The sequence below is a fragment of the Mauremys reevesii genome, linkage group 2 (assembly GCF_016161935.1).
Source record: "Mauremys reevesii isolate NIE-2019 linkage group 2, ASM1616193v1, whole genome shotgun sequence".
NCBI classification, from domain to species: domain Eukaryota; kingdom Metazoa; phylum Chordata; order Testudines; family Geoemydidae; genus Mauremys; species Mauremys reevesii.
Genome location: NC_052624.1, coordinates 99,722,931 through 99,740,134, shown reverse-complemented (window position 1 = coordinate 99,740,134; position 17,204 = coordinate 99,722,931). Strand labels below are relative to the sequence as shown.

Sequence of the window (17,204 nt, the reverse complement as noted above, 5' to 3'; positions counted from 1 at the left end):
TTTTTCACTGCCAGTGTGAAGAAGAAATCACTGAGTTCATAAATTTGGCTTACTATAAAGTAGGCAATAAGTGTGAATTTAAATAGAGAAACTTTATATTTTTAGAATGCAGCACCTTGGGGTCGAAATTAGAATGCATCCCCACTAAAGATAAAATGTCTCAAACTGATACATATTTATGGGGTTTATTGTCTGATTTCCCCATTGTGTTTAAAGCATTCTGACCAAAGAGAGAGATTCCTTCTGTTGATGCATCCACATCCTTAACTCATTAGCAGTCTCTTAAGGGAGTTAGGAAGCCATCTGCCACTGAAAGTCAATGGAAAAATTATGCACTCCCTTAGGTACTTTTGAAAAAATCTCACCATAAATGGATATGGGGAACGAGCTACATTTACATAGATCAAGGGGAGTCTCCTCTGATCTGAACTGAGTCATGCTGGTAAGGAAGCTCGCACTGTTGCAGCTTGTGCTGTACATAATCGGTGGTAAATTGAGGACTTTGATTTACATGTAAATCAATCTAGCACTGTTGACAAACACTAAGTTGGAGTGTCATTCCTCTCTATCCCTTATAATCAAGTTACATGTTCACTCACACACACAACGTAGGCTGCAAAGTCAAGTTCTCAAGTTAGGAAATGCCAAACTTAGAAGTTGCCTGTGCAACCTTAATTCACCCCCCTTATGCATATATGATGACACTGTCTTTAATGACCTGTTCATACACCACTTCCATAGGATCCCTGCCTCATTTAGTTCATGGGAGGGACCTGCTCTGGGGATGAATCAGAGTTCTGCAGTGAAGACAACCTCATTGGTTGCAGAATTTGGAAGGTGTGTGGTGAATGAGAAAGGGGATTGGATGAAAAGAAAGGATGGTCTCATGATTTAGGGGCAGCTGAATGCCACCATGGAGAAATGGACTCCATTCATGTCACTGAGAGAGTTCCTATAGAGCTGAAAATGGCTGAACTGGTTTTGTGGAAATGTTCCCAAAAAAATGATTCTGAGGCAGACCCATCATTGAAAAATTCAGCTGAAACAGTAAAAGTTTGACAAAGTAATACACAACTGAAAATAGGTCTTAAAAGGGAAGTTTTGGGCAACCTCAACTTTAAGTATGGTTACCTGCACTACCAATAATATATTTTACAGGACAGTGAATTTCTTCACCTGCAACTTGTTTGCCATGTAGGTAGCTACAATTCAGGAGAATCATGGGTTCAAAGTCTGTTCTGAGTAGTTGCGGGGGGTGTATATTTGTGTAAAAACATGTGTTTTGCTCCTTTCAACTCTTACATGTCTTGTGAATTTCTAGGTTCAAATTCTTGCCTCATTTACAGCAATGAAGTTGACTGGATTCCAATGAAGTGAAGTTACTCTAGATCAGGGGTAGCAACCTGCAGCACGTGAGCTGATTTTCAGTGGCACTCATTGCCTAGGTCCTGGCCACCGGTCTGGGGGCTCTGCATTTTAATTTAATTTTAAAATGTAGCTTCTTAAACATTTTAAAACCCGATTTATTTCATCCTCTGGAAGTAAAGAAATCCCTAAACAAAGTGGGTGCAGTTAAAGAGATTTGATATCTTTTGGCTTATAGGTAAGGTGTTACTGCTTTGAACATTATCCCAGCTTAACGGTAAATGAGAATACCGCTAGCATTGGTAGTTGGTACTATCTTACCCCTACTAAAAAGGTAAGAAAACTGACTATACTCCCTCTTATTTATGTTTTGCAGGCAGTGTAATATTAGCTAGCTTGAACTACTTTGACCTCTTTTTTGGGTCTAGGCTTTCTGCAGCATTTCATAGATCTGCTGAAGAGTATATCTTCATACACATCTGTTTTAAAACTTAACACCTACAGAGCCAAACACATGGGGGACATATAGGATGGGTGAGAGAAAATGCATATGGCTTCCATCAAGGTCAGTAGATAGTTTTATGCACTGTTGGAACAGGCACATTTCCTTACGAAATCTGCATGGATATTAAAACCATGAGTGATCCAGTATATGGCTACTGTACTTTGGATGGCTTAAACTCTGCAGACTGGATTCTTACAGCTTTCCTGAACTGGATGGAAACAGCATGTGGGGAGCAAAGGTAGCTTCAAGCCCCTCAATGCAGCCACAGGCCTGAACTAAATTGCATCAACTTGCAATGGCCTTCAGAGCCATTAGGGTTGCCAACTTTCTATTTGAAGAAAACTGAACACCCTTGCCCCACCCCTTCTCCGAGGTCATGCCTCTGCTCACTCCATCCCCTCTCCCTCCATCACTCGCTCTTCTCCCACCCTGGCTTGCTCACTCATTTTCACCAGGCTAGGGCAGGTGGTTGGGGTGAGGGCTCTGGCTGCAGGCTCTGGGGTAGGGCAGGAGAGGAGGGGTTTGGGGTGCAGGACAGGACTCTGGGCTGGGGTAAGGGGTTGGGGTGTGGGAGAGGTTGAGGGTTCTGTTTGGGGGTGCAGCTCTGGGGTGGGTCCAGGGATAAGTGGTTTGGGGTGCAGGAGGGGACTCCAGGCTGGGGTAGGAGGTTGGGGTGTGGGAGGGGTTGTGGGCTCTGGGTGGCACTTACCTCAGGCGGCTCCCAAGAAGCAATGACAGACATCTCCCTCTGGCGCCTAGGCAGAGTCATGGACCACAGGGCCCTGCGTGCTGCCCGCGCCTGCAGGTGCTGCCCCCTCAGCTCCCATTGACCACAGTTCCTGGCCAGTGGGAGCTGCTGAGCTGGCTCTGGGGATGGGAGCAGTGTGTAGAACCCCCATGGCTGTCTCTCTGCCTAGGACCCAGAGAGAGATGCCAGAAGCTTCCTGGGAGTCGCATGGAGCTGGATACGGAGCATGCCTGTGCTGCCAACTGGACTTTTAACAGCCTGGTCAGCACTGCTGACCGGAGCCGCCAGGATCCCTTTTTAACCAGATGTTCTAGTTGAAAACTGAACACCTGCCAACCCTAAGAGCCATGCTCTCTCCTGCCCCTTCCTTGCCCCCTAGGGCCTAGGCCAGGGCAGGGAGATAGCCAGAGCCAGTATAACAGCTGTACTCTATCCGAGAGGAGAAGCACCCATAAGCAGGATAATCAATGGGTATGGTCTAACCCTCACTGTTGAATGGTGTCAAGGGGCTATAATGTGACAAAATTGGGGCCTCTGGCTACAATTTTCAAAAGCACCCAAGTGATGTAAGAACTGAAATTCCATTGACTTTCAAGTCACTTAAAAAAACAGAAGTTTGGCTCTTACATCACTTATCTGCTTTTGAAAGTTTGAGTACAAAAAGTGTGGATTAAATTAGGCATTTCTGAAAATTTATACTGTGACCCCTTAATGTGTATAAGATGTTTAAGTCCTCATGAGGAAATAATCTAGAATTAATTCTTCAAGCATGCCAAAATAATTGCAGCTGGTTTTCAGTAACAATCATAACACTGAGTTGCTTTGGAGTCCTCAGCAGATAGTGGGCTTTAAAAAACAAACAGATTACTGGAAAAACATGCTTTTGTTTCTGCCATTTGTGTCTGCTCATGTTTTCCAAGGTGCATTACCACCAGAGACTAAAAGTATAACCAGACTCTTTTGCAACTCATCAGATCTGGAAATATGTTCAACCCATTCTCACTGCTGCGATTTCTAAAGATAATAACCATGTTATGTGATCTTTTCACATCTTCCATGTGATTCACAGTATTGTTTCCAGTTAATTAATATCCTTTTTCTCCATGCATTGTAGGCCCTTTTTCATTTATTGACCTATGTGGCCGACTGGGCTTAAATTAGCTGGAGGAGAAAGGAGGAGACTTGCATTTACATATAACACACTTGTAGTGCATATGAGATTTAAAAATGTGGGTCAAAGTAGGGCTGTGCATTACAGTAGCTTTAAAGAGAGCAGATTGAGAAAGTGAATGGCTGAGCTTGGCTCTAACCCTATAGGAAGTCACTAGAAGAAAGATCTCTTCCACCAACACATCAATCCAGGGGGACTCAATCCAATGAGGAATCTGGGAGAAGCAAGAGACTTCATATTTCAAGTTTCCTTTCCTTCTCCCCGAGTTTTGAGGCTCTGAAAATACTGTAACCACCATTCTAAAGTGCTTTAAGAACATCAGATAAGATGGTGCTATACAGTTTAAGATTGTTATATTATTTATTATTGTAGCATGTTGCCATTAAGCCCTAGGATATAGAAAAGAACACATCCCAGTGGTGCTCTCAGTTATACCAGGATTCATTCTGTGCCTAGTCAAGACAACTAGGGGAGCAGAAAGGTGGTTTAGAGCTATCTTTCCCCCATGCAGATCCAGGTCCCACTGTGAACAAGCTCAACTGGGCCCAGGAATCTGGCCCAAATTGCTACCTTAATTATTAATCTGGAAATCTTTGGATTTAGTTTCATTTGTGAAAAGGGAACACATTCAATACTGATAGGGGTGACCAGATAGCAAGTGTAAAAAATCAGGACAGGGGGGTTATAGGTGCTTATATAAGAAAGAGCCCCCCAAAGCAGGACTGTCCCTATAAAATCAGGACATCTGGTCACCCTAAATACTGACCATCGTGTTCACAGTCCCTGACAGCTAGCCCAGGTCCTCTGCAGCATTCCAAGCTACTTACAAACCAGACCTGAAAGTTACCAGCTTACACTCCTTCACTCTTCAAGCCGCTTGTCTAGCCCTTTCTTTTGCTGCCTCTCCAGCCAAATCACAGGTCCTTCAGTGTTCCTTCTCTCAGCTTCCTTCTCTGAGGTTACCCAGCAGAGACTTTAGACTCTGGCTGTTCAAAACCTATTAAAAAACACAAGAGAACTTGCATAGCTGTTGAGGTTTGTTTTTATGACTAAAAGATGCTGCAAAGCCATGTCAGCTTGAAAGGCTTTCCACACAAAACTGAGTGGCAGCAGCAAAAGCCTTTTGAAAGAGAAATTGACACAAGTGGGACAGGAATCTTGTAAGCAGTCTCAGGTGCAGATCATTCCTAAAGTGCTACTGCACACTGAAAACAGACTATGTAAAAACAGCAATATGTAAAAACTTTCTCCACTCAGATCTGCTGCTCATGTATATTCAGAATCAGATCTTCTGACTTCAGTGAAAGATACATTTTTACTGCTTCCCCTGCTTCTTTAGTCCCAGCAGCCATGAAGAGCCAGCTGGATTCCATTCTTTCTTGGCCTTCATTGTAGTGCTATATGTTCCAATCAGTTACACTTGTGCAGTTGAAGGCAATGGGTTTGCACATGTAGCACTGTGGGCATAATCTGAAGAGAATGGAGTTATATGGGCATAAACGGGAATCTAATTTGGTTTGCTGATCTTTATCACAAATGTTGCTTTCTCATGCATCACCAACTCTGCCTCTTTGATCCCAGGCTGAGTTTGTAGGTTTGTCAGTTAGAAAAGCTGGAACACTGAGCATGTGACATGGAAGAATAGACAAAATATGACAATCCTATTGTAACACTTTTATAGAATCACTTATGACTTGAATTGCAGTTTAGGAAGCTGCAAACAGCAGAGGAATATTGGAAGTAGCCTAAACAATCACAGGTAATTGGCTCTGTTGCTGGTGAGAGCCTGCCTTTAGGACAGGGCTGAGTGAATCACCAGTTTGGGGAAGCTAGGCAGAACTATATAGAAATATTAGGTCATCCACCTCACTGCATGGTGCTAATTGAACAGGCCCTATACAATGGTAACCCTTAAATCTTCCAGATGTTGCTTTTCCCATCAAATATCATTATTGTTGTGGTATAGTTTTACCTAAACTTTCCTATACTAGTAAGGAGCACGTAAGGAATACTGAGTTAGAGTCATTTAGTTACCTGGGCCAATTAAAAACTCTTCAAGGGTAATCACTATTCGGAGTTAGTGAATGGCTAGATCACTGAATGAATAAATCACATCAGTCATCAAATCTATCATTACCGATTTCATTATGACATTGACTGCTCGTCCTTTTCTCCTCAGATGCTAGATGGAGTGGAACAGATCATCCTGAAGCACATGTTAAATTCCTGACACAGACCACATTAATCACAGCACCCTCCTCCCCTCTTTTAAAATCATTATGCTTGCATTTTACAGCACAGTCAAAACTTTCCTTCTGGTCTTTCATATGCTCCCAGAGCTCCTATTGTTTTTCTTTATACTTTCCCTCATTTGAATTATCATTAATATTTATGATTAATGCAGTCTAGTTTATTAATCTTTCATGCTGTTTCTAAATGAAAAATGTATATCAAAGGCTGAGTGGTTTTATTATATTTCAGATACTATAATTTTCCTAAGGTGTTTTTCCATTTTTCTGATTTTGGTAATGAAGGGTAAAAAAAATTAGATTTACCTAGAGAAAGGCTAAAGAGGTGATGGATGGGAATCCCATCATCTAAAGCTCAGAGCCTAGCAAAAGCCATGGGCCTCATTCTGTAACTAGTGCCGACTGGTGTAACTCCACTGACATTCAGGCTACATCTACACTATGGAGCCAGGGTCGGCATAACCCCCTAGTATAGACGTAGCTTATGCTAAGGGCTTGTCTACACTTAAAACGCTGTATCGGTGTGGCTGTAGCAATTTGGTGAAGACACCAGTGGAAGGGCTTCTCCTGTCAGCATAGGTAATCCACATCCTTGAGAAGCGAGGTCGATTGGAGCATTCTCCCATCAACCTAGTGCTGTCTACACTGGAGGGTTGGGTCAGTTTAACTGCATAATTCAGGGGTATGGATTTTTCATATCCCTGAATGACAGTTATGCCAGTATAAATTTTAAGGGGAGACCAAGCCTCAGAGGAATTACTGTCAGTTCACACTGGTGCAACAGAGAATGGGATGGTTGAGTAAAACTCTGGCCTTGTTGACTTCATTGACAAAACTCCCACTGCTTTCACTAGGGTTAAGATTTCACACGTTATCTTTAAACAGGCAGGGGAGAAGAGCTAGGAGGAGGGAATAAAATGTGAATAAATGTATGTAAATAGCATGCAAGTAAGTGATCTTTCATGATGTTAACATGTATCATTTGACCCCAGTACAGACCTGTAGACACGTGACGAGTAGTACTAACTAAAACACTTATAATGCAATGTAAACACTTATAAATGATGACTAATTAGTTGATCCTTAGTGAGTCATTTTTCAAATCCAGAAAAATGCAAAGGAAAATATCAAAAGACCAGTTATTTAACCCTCACCTCTAGCTATTAAATTCATATCTGTGCTCAGATAAGCCTTTTCATAGAATATCAGGGTTGGAAGGGACCGCAGGAGGTCATCTAGTCCAACCCCCTGCTCAAAGCAGGACCAATCCCCAACTAAATCATCCCAGCCAGGGCTTTGTCAAGCCGGGCCTTAAAAACAACCAAGGAAGGAGATTCTATCACCTCCCTAGGTAACCCATTCCAGTGCTTCACCACCCCCCTAGTGAAAAAGTTTTTCCTAATATCCAACCTAAACCTCCCCCACTGAAACTTGAGACCATTACTCCTTGTTCTATCATCTGGTACCACTAAGGACAGTCTAGAGCCATCCTCTTTGGAACCCTCTTTCAGATAATTGAAAGCAACTATCAAATCCCCACTCATTCTTCTCATATGCAGACTAAATAATCCCAGTTCCCTCAGCCTCTCCTCATAAGTCATGTGCTCCAGCCCTCTAATCATTTTTGTTGCCCTCCACTGGACTCTTTCCAATTTTTCCACATCCTTCTTGTAGTGTGGGGCCCAAAACTGGACACAGTACTACAGATGAGGTCTCACCAATGCTGAAGAGAGGGGAATGATCACGTCCCTCAATCTGCTGGCAATGCCCCTACTTATACAGCCCAAAATGCCATTAGCCTTCTTGGCAACAAGGGCACACTGTTGACTCATATCCAACTTCGTGTCAGCCATAACGCCTAGGTCCTTTTCTGCAGAACTGCTGCCTAGCCATTTGGTCCCTAGTCTGTAGCAGTGCATGGGATTCTTCCTTCCTAAGTGCAGGACTCTGCACTTGTCCTTGTTGAACCTCATCATATTTCTTTTGGCCCAATCATCTATTTTGTCTAGGTCCCTCTGTATCCTATCCCTACCCTCCAGCACATCTACCACTCCTCCCAGTTTAGTGTCATCTGCAAACTTGCTGAGGGTGCAATCCATGCCATCCTCCAGATCATTAATGAAGATATTGAACAAAACCGGCCCCAGGACCAACCCTTGGGGCACTCTGCTTGAAACTGGCTGCCAATTAGACATGGAGCCGTTGATTACTACCCGTTGAGCCTGACGATCTAGTCACCTTTCTATCCACCTTATAGTCCATTCATCCAGCCCATACTACTTTAACTTGCTGGCAAGAATACTGTGGGAGACTGCATCAAAAGCTTTGCTAAAGTCAAGGAATAAAACATCCCCTGCTTCCCTTCATTCACAGAGCCAGTTATCTCATCATAGAAGGCAATTAGGTTAGTCAGCCACGCCTTGCCCTTGGTGAATCCATGCTGACTCTTCCTGATCACTTTCCTCCCCTTGAAGTGTTTCAAAATTGATTCTTTGAGGACCTGCTTCATGATTTTTCCATGGACTACAGTGAGGCTGACTAGCCTGTAGTTCCCCGGATCCTCCTCCTTCCCTTTTTTAAAGATGGGCACTAGATTAGCCTTTTTCCAGTCATCTGGGACCTCGCCTGATCACCAGGAGTTTTCAAAGATAATGGCCAATGGCTCTGCAATCACATCCGCCACCTCCTTTATCACCCTCGGATGCAGTGCATCCGGCTCCATGGACTTGTGCTCGTCCAGCTTTTCTAAATAGGCCTGAACCACTTTCTCCACAGAGGGCTGGTCACCTCCTCCCCATACTGTGCTGCCCAGTGGATTCAGGATTGGGGCTATGCCTATGCTTAACTGCACCACTTTACAGCAGTGGGAATCCTCAGATAGTCCATTCCTGATGTCAGAAATGAAAGGTCATGTTACAAGGTTACAGGTATACAGTGCAGAGTGTGAAATAGGAGAGCTCTGCAAAGAAATGAACCACAAAAGGAATGCGAGGTCAGGATTTTTTTTTTTTTGCTGGTTTATGAATCTGAAGGAAAAGATCCTAGTAAGAGAATCATAGGAGTGTGGCCTGGAGACTCTTCTATGTAAGCTCTCATCTCTCAGTGGATGCCCCTTCATGGATTATTGGGCTCTGTGATAAGAGGGGCAATGCTGCAGAGAGCAGCTATTAAACCTGTGAGGCATCCCAAATCGAGGCCCCAATCCTGCAAATGATTGGACAGATGCTTGACTTTACTTCTGAGAGTAATCCTATTGAAATGAATGGAAAGATTCACCATTGTACAATGCATGCTTAATTTTACTTGTGTTTGCAGGACTGGACCTAAATTAATGCTTGATTGGCCCTTTCAGTAATAATTTAAATGGCATGTATGCTGTTGAAGTAAATGAGAGGAAGCTGGATGACATGCTCAATATACAAGAGTGGAGAATCTAGTGATATTTTTCATCATAAATTAGTTAGTGCAGACTTAAGTGCCTAACACTAAGTATTAGAGTTCATCCACCATTTTTTGAAATTTTCAAAAAGTTTTGGGGGAAATTCTGCAGACTTCTGCACTTTTCAGTCAGCTCTCCTAGTTCAATAGGTAGGCACTGGCTGCTCCTTTTGCCTTCAAAGGAACTAGGACCAGTTATTCAATCAGTTATTCAGAAGAGCATACTTCCAGGCATTTATTAGCTTATGTCAAAATTAAGAGAAATAAAGATAAAATTAAATCAATGCAGCCAGGAGAGAGAAACTCATGAACATTAAAAGATCTTAACAGATAATGTTAATTTCCATTACAAACCCAATGCTTGTCATCTTTTAAAATTTTTCTAGATTTTACCTAACAAGATATTCTGTTTAGTTCTTCCTAGAATATATAGCTCAAAGCTATTTCAGTCAGTATTAAATTCTTACAGCAAACAAAAAACGTTCTAATTTCAATGGCTTTTCAGCAAGGTTTTACATGGTTTATAAATTTTTGGGATTACACAACAAATTCTTAATAAAAAATGCCTTTCTGGATTATTCACTGCATGGGTACTTACACTTAGACAACATGAATCTGCAACTACTTTATGCGTAGAACTCCCATTTACTTCAGTGAAAGGACAGGACCAGCATTCCTACTGAATACAAAAATTCCTGATACAAATTTTTAATCAAACTATTAAAGTTATGTTGCTGCTGTTGGGATGTGTACTTCAAAAACTCATTCAGCTTGACCATGTTTATTTTTGAAACATACTGCAGAAATATCATGTATACAGTGATGCAAGTTTTTTTTTAGATTAAATTCACCAAGAAAATGTAAAATACTATTACTGCTGCTCTCTCCATTGATGCCCAAAAGGATTTTTATCATTTTAGGTTTTTAATTCAGTTCTTGATTTCATAGAGAGTTAAAAAAACAGCCCACAAATCCTCACAAGAACATAAGACAGCATGAGTTCAGTGGAAACAAACAGCAGCCTAGGATAGAACTGGAGTGGAAGGAACACTATCAGCCTCCTCCAGCATTGCTGGCTCAAGTAGAGGTATCCCTCAGTGAATTTACACCCCTCCTTAGTGTCACCAAATGCAGCTCAACATCTGGACCCAGACACTTAGAACACTCTCTCAATCCCTAAGCGTCTCTGGAGTCCACTTCAGCAGTTAATCACTGATTAGAACTCAAACTTGGGTTCCAATAGAATACTCTAACCAATAAGATTTCTCAATTAGAGAATAAGACACATAGCAGAAAATAAATTGGATGAGAAACAGAGGCAAATAGCTGATTTGGAAATAAAGAAAGACAAAGTCCTTCTAAATTATAACTTTTACACAGAAGGGCAGAGAACCTAAAAAAGATAAAGCAAATCATATTCATGTCTTTGAAGTATGCGAGCTAGTGTTTTGGAATCAGTTTTCTTGTTCTTGAACTCTCTCAATTATGACGACATTCCCCTGAAGGGAACACCGTAGTAACAAAGAAACTGGGTCTGTCTCTTTAAATGGATCCACTTCACTATTTTCCAGTTATTTCTTTTTGAAAAAGCTATTTGATTAAAGAGAAAAAATGGAGTACAGGCAATAGAGATAATATTCTCTACAGGGAGCAAAAAGTACACATTTTTCCTGATGTGGCCAATAGAAAAAATTTCTCTCTCTCTGTGGTGATTGTGTGTCTGTGTCTATGGCACTCTTTTTTCCAGCAAAATTGCAGTTTGCTATAGATAAAATAATTCAGATTTTTATGAGGACGTGTGGGTCTTTTTGATCTTTTACATTCATGCAAGAGACTCAGAAAATAGGGCTGCTATTTTGGATCTAGACCTTTTTTAGGCTATAGCTATTTTTAGTTCTGCATGGAGTAAAAAAAATTCAATTATGGCTTTGTGCTTTTTTGGGGAAGATTTAATAGTGCTCGCCTTTACTAACAAAGACGACAAAGAAGTTGTTTGACTATTTATTTTGAGAAACCGGTGTATTTAAAGGTTTTCTTGTACTGGTAGAGGGCTTTTCAAATTTGGATATCACTCAGGGAAGAGATTTATTTTTAAAATATGAATGCTATTTTTTTGTCATTGTTCTGATTAATTAGTTGTGAAATTCAAACATATCAATACAAATGTTTATGACTATTTTCCCCTTTGATGTGGGAGAGGGACACCAAAATACTTAAGGTCAGCACCTTACGTGGTGGTATTGGACCAATGAAAGTATGCAGAATGTAGTGACTTACCAGAGAGGCCAATTGCATCACAACATGTGAAAGTCTGAAGTCATAAATGGCCTTACTTAAAGCTCATTCCAGTACTAGAGATATTACAGCCACTTCAGGAGCTAGGGCCAACAACTGAGTAAAGTATTTATTTGCCACTTTAGAGACTGAAGTTGATAAAAATGAACACATCTCTTACCAGAAGAAAGTATCAAAGAACAGAAAGCTTTATTAGCTAAGTGAGTAAAAAATGATGAGTACAACTGTGCAAATAATTGATTTTTTAGTTCACTGGCACTTCTGAAAATTTCATGTTTGATCTGAATTTGTTTTTCAAAATTCAGTGAATTGGAAAGTTTAAAAAAATTGGGTGAAATGAAAAGTTTCATTCAACCCCCAAAAATGAGACATTTAGGGTAAATTTTGAGGATTTAAAGGTTTAAGGTCTAGTCATTTTGAATCCCGGCCCCTCCAAAAATATGTTTCATTCAAAGATATCAGAATGAACCATTTTGATTGTTCAGACCCGCCCCCCGCCACACACACACACTTTGGTGAAACTGACAGATTTGCAAAACAGTTTTGGTGTTGCCAAATCTGCACTTTTCACCAAAAAATGTTTTGAATGAAAAATTTTGCCTAGCTCTATTAATGAGATAATATAGATGACTAATCTTACTATTAGAAACACTAGATGGGGATGGAGGCCAAAATATAAAACACTGTTTTTAAAAAAAGCCAAAAACTTATGGTTAAGAATCTAGGCATATGTGAGAAATGGGCATTAAGAAAGTGCAGGCTCCCCTGTGATTCCATCCTAGCTAATGCTCATGCCATGCTCTGCATAGGGTCAAGGATATCACTAAATACAGTTCATCTCTTTGATGGGTACATTAGAGACTGGTGCTACTCCAAATATTTTGATATACCTATAGATAAGCATCCAAAATGATTCCAAATGCATATCCCAAACTGATTCTGTAAAACTGGGCCCAAAATCTTGTAAGTACCATTTCTTTTCACTGGTCATCTATATTATTTCTGACACTTCTGCTTCTAGATCCAACCAGAAAAGGCTTTTCTTGTAGTGTTTCAGTGCTTCCTGTTTTAATCAGAACCATGCAAAAATGTAAAGAGTGTTTGGAAATTTTGGTGCTAGAAATGTGTGAAAGCCACAGAGATAGTATTTTCTGTTTTCTGTATTTCCCCATGGAGAAAGGAAGGAATCCAACTCTCTTATTATGACTATTTCCTAATTTACAGCTTTGTTTTTGTTTTGTTGATGGCACCGGCTGGCGTAGCAGTGGTCAGCTCTGCTAGAAGGCTGCATATGTTTTTAAGCTTCAGTTCTATGCGTTTCTATTAATTGTTTGTTTCTCCTTCCAATCTACAAGGTGGTATTTCTTGCCCTCACTCTATTTCTTTTAGCAGGCAAATTGCCACTGCTTCAGTCCCAACTCCTAAGTATCTTCTTTCAAATCAATTGCTCTCTACCTCATCTACAAAATGAGACGAGAAAAGAATGTCTTGGTGGCTCACTGCTGCATTTTATTTATTTTATTTTTTGTACTGTGAGAAACTAAATTTCTATACGGTGTGCTTGGTCTTTTCCTCCTAAACATATTTGTAATGTATGTGTGATGTTCCCCTCTTGATGTTCACATAAGTGATCAGGTTACTGGCGAAGAGTTGTGTCTAGGCCTCAAAATTCATATGCAGGTCCATGTCAAAGCTCAGATACAAATATTTGGTTCAGCCTATGCTAAAGATAGGAACCAGTTATGAAATTTGTATACTTCTTCCGGATTCCCCCAATATTTGGAACCTGTTGGACAACGCTCATCCAGATTCCCATTTTTCCATGGATGTTTAGATCACTATCTTAGCTACACTCTGCCCTCAGGATATACACAGTTCTTACAGACTTTGTGCTTTTTGTGTCATTGGTCCAAATTCTGCAATCTTTAGTCCAAGCTGCACATTCAAATTCAAACCTAGATCTGGAGTTTGGATTGGGGGATGGGGGTCAGATCAGGCCCATCTCTACTTTTAACAGCTAAGCAAGCATCAAAAGGAGAGAATTTAGCTCAATTTAAATTTTTTTAGGTGCCACTCCTACCCTTTCCTCCATATATTAAATTCTCTACTTATCTTCACTATCTGGTGAACAATGATACAAAGCTCTAAAATTTACATACATTCTGAATTTTAGAAGTTCATCCAATTTTAAGAGCTTAAAATTAAAAAAAGTGTAGTTAAAAGAAATCCTGTAAAAAAAAATCTTTCAACTGTAAGAAATAGTGAAAATTACATGTACAACAATTGGTCTTTTGCAACAGTCACTGCCCTAGTTAAGGTCACAGTACCAGTGCCAAAAAGCCAAGAGTGGTTCTTTAAAATAAGACTAGAACTAGGGGCTTGATTCTCCTCACATTAATACCAGTGTAAGTTAGGAACAGAGCTGAGCTCACTGGTAGTTCTGATTTTTTTTTTAAATCCATTGAGATAGAACAAACCAAAATATGCTGAAATTTCAGCAATCATGTCTGCTTCTGGTTGAACAAAAACATGGCTTCAAGGCATTTTTACAGGGTTAGATTCACAAAACAGAAGGAGGAGGTATATGGGAAGGATGCCCTTATAATCCTTAGCCCAGTGGTTAGGGCACCCACCTGGTGGTGGGAAACGCAGATTCAACTTCCCTTTCCTGCCTGATGTGGAGCAGGAATTTCAGCATGGGTCTCCCACCTGCTAAATCAATGGGCTGCTGTAGGGTGAGTGATCATTTCATGAGGGAGACTATTCCAATTTGCAGGAAATACTTGAATAGTTTTTGGGCAATACAGACAATATGAATCTGTAGCCTGACAATTAGGATATTCATGTGGGAGGTGAGAGACTAGTTCATGGCTCTGCTCCACTAAACAAGATCCTTGTTTGAGCATTGTTAAGGGCAAGATCCTCAGGTGGAAGGAGTCACAGGAGTTTCACAGAAGTCACTGGATTTATTCCAATTTACACCATTTCATAATCTGGTCCAAATCAATTCCTGTGTTAACATATTGTTAAAGCATTTTTGCAGCTGTGCAGATATAGAAAAGACATCAGCTGCTTTGCAACAGTTTTGGCTGCTGCTCTCCACTATTTCCTGTGCCACTAAAGGCTAACTGCTATTTCCTGTACCACTGAAGGCTAACTGCTCTCAGTTAAAGGAGGGGGGGGAAGACAGCTGCAACCTTTGAAATTATTTTTCCATAAAAAGATGTGATGCAAAACTTAACACTGAAAGAGACTTAAATATGGTTAAGACTATTTCATTCCTTATTTATTGCAAACATTTGTAGGGCACCCATCAAGGCATCTGACATATTTGTCCACACTACCGTATTTAACAGGGCTCATTAAACACCTAGGTTGAAGTTCTGATCAATGGGAAAGATTCTGAGACTCCAGTGGGGGTCCAAGATTTCAATCTTGTTTAAACTGACTTAAATGGAGCTACATGGATTGAGACCATCTGAGAATCTAATCTAGTGTTTTTGACAGATGTGTTAGCTTTAAGATCACATGAACAAGCAGTCTTTATCTCAAGAGCACCTGTTTCTTCAATCTACACCAGGACATTTAAAAAATTCTGTTAACACACATGAGATTATACAGGTTTGCAGTAAATTCCAAAGGTCTTACACATTTTGACATAAAGCAAGTTTTTCCCCAACATCTGCAGAACCATGATAATGAGAAACAATTTAACCTATGAATCAGAGCAGCTTCCTCAACACAGAGCAAAATTTTGCCCTTGTTTGCAATGAAGAAACACCACCAAAACCAAAAGGGGTTGCAAAAGAGTAATTGAAAGCAAAATATGATTAAGCTTTTATTTGGTGGTGTCATTTTAGTGAGTTGTTCCACTTTTGAATATTCTGTTGATTTTTTATACTAGTCTTGCATTATTATTTTTCTAAAATTCAGCATAGGTTTATTTTTAATGAAGAAACTTCAGACTCTGCACTGCATATGAATTAGAAAACCTTTTATTTGAGGACCCAAATTCAGGATTCTGAACTCCTGAAAGAGTTATCACTAGTACTTTCCAGCTAAAACTTCAAATGAATAAGCCCTACTTAGGTAGGGCTGGTAGGTAGGAAAGTATTCTCTACTTTACTATTAAGTAAGCTGAGGCACATAATAGTAAAGTAGAGAATACTTTCTATGTGCCTCAGCTTACTTAATGGTAAAGTAGAGAATACTTTCTAAGTAAGCTGAGGTAGGAAAGTATTCTCTACTTTACTATTAAGTAAGCTGAGGCACATAGAAAGTATTCTCTACTTTACTATTAAGTAAGCTGAGGTAGGAAAGTATTCTCTACTTTACTATTAAGTAAGCTGAGGCACATAGAAGTTAAGTGGGGGAAGGGGAGAGAAGAGATATTCCAACACACAAAATTACAGTTATACACCTAACACCTATTGACTTTCAAAAGGGGATTGGTGCCTAACTGCCTTTGAAAACACTCCAAGATATAGGAATAAGGCAGTATATACTTAAATATTTGATGACCTCTGGTGGTGCCCACCATATTCTATGTTTTTGAACCCACAAGAAACCAGTCAGAGCAGCAGTATATAAAGAGGTAGGCTTTGCATGCTTGTATAAAAAAAATAGACATATTTGGAGTCTGTGTGGTTTCCACATTTGTTTATTGTATAAAAGAGCAAGACATCAGTGCCAAAGCTCCTTGAAGCCAACAAAAAGATCCCCACTGTTTTCAATGGGCTTTGGAGCCAGCCCCTAAAGATTTGGCAGAACAACCGTTTTTGCATTATTCACCCCGCTTAATAGTGCCAAAGTAGCTATTATCAGATGATCGTTCTGAGTCCTGTATGAAAGGAGCTTGTTTCTGCCAAATTCTCTGCAGACAAGTATCTTCAGACCACTAGCCACTACCACCACCAGTTACCTTTAGTTGTCTGGTCTCAGCAGTGAGGGCAAGAATTGAATGGGCACAGAGACTAAACTACTTTTCATGCTCAGAAGTGAGCCCTGCATATCAGTGTTAAGGCACGTTGGTGAAGCATTGTGGTAACGTTTGCCCTGCCATTGATTATGCAGCTCTTGGCCTGTGACTATATCATTAATTGAAAGAAGCCTATGTCCTTTCACTATATTCATATGCAATATTTAAAAAATATAAAATACAGGAGCAAGGCTCCACTAGAGAACAGAAGGGTTGGCAGAGGGAATAAGCATGAGGCCCACCTTTGGAAGTCAAGAACTTTTTAGAAGTCATACTTGGCTTGTGTTTAGCTTTGACACAAATTTGATGCCTTATAGGATAACAGGTATTCAATCAGTAATGATTTGGAGGATGGGATGGAATGCACCCTCAGTAAGTTTGTGGATGACACTAAGCTGGGGGGAGAGGTAGGTATGCTGGAGGGTAGGGATAGGGTCCAGAGTGTCCTAGAAAAA

The 17,204-nt window shown here is 40.4% G+C and overlaps 2 long non-coding RNA genes across 4 annotated transcripts in view; one reads left to right on the top strand and one right to left on the bottom strand.

The window, feature by feature from the left end:
* Positions 1 to 17,204, bottom strand: part of LOC120398444 — a 147,233-nt gene that overhangs the window by 28,069 nt on the left and 101,960 nt on the right. The window contains exon 2 of one of the 3 annotated variants that reach the window (XR_005594417.1): positions 4,626 to 4,786. The exons of 1 other annotated variant lie outside the window; for it this stretch is intronic. This is a non-coding gene — a long non-coding RNA (uncharacterized LOC120398444). The remainder of the gene's footprint in view (positions 1 to 4,625; positions 4,787 to 17,204) is intronic. One more of the 3 variants, XR_005594418.1, reaches the window with a different exon arrangement.
* Positions 11,836 to 17,204, top strand: part of LOC120398446 — a 53,306-nt gene continuing 47,937 nt past the window's right edge. The window contains exon 1 of the long non-coding RNA XR_005594420.1: positions 11,836 to 11,971. This is a non-coding gene — a long non-coding RNA (uncharacterized LOC120398446). The remainder of the gene's footprint in view (positions 11,972 to 17,204) is intronic.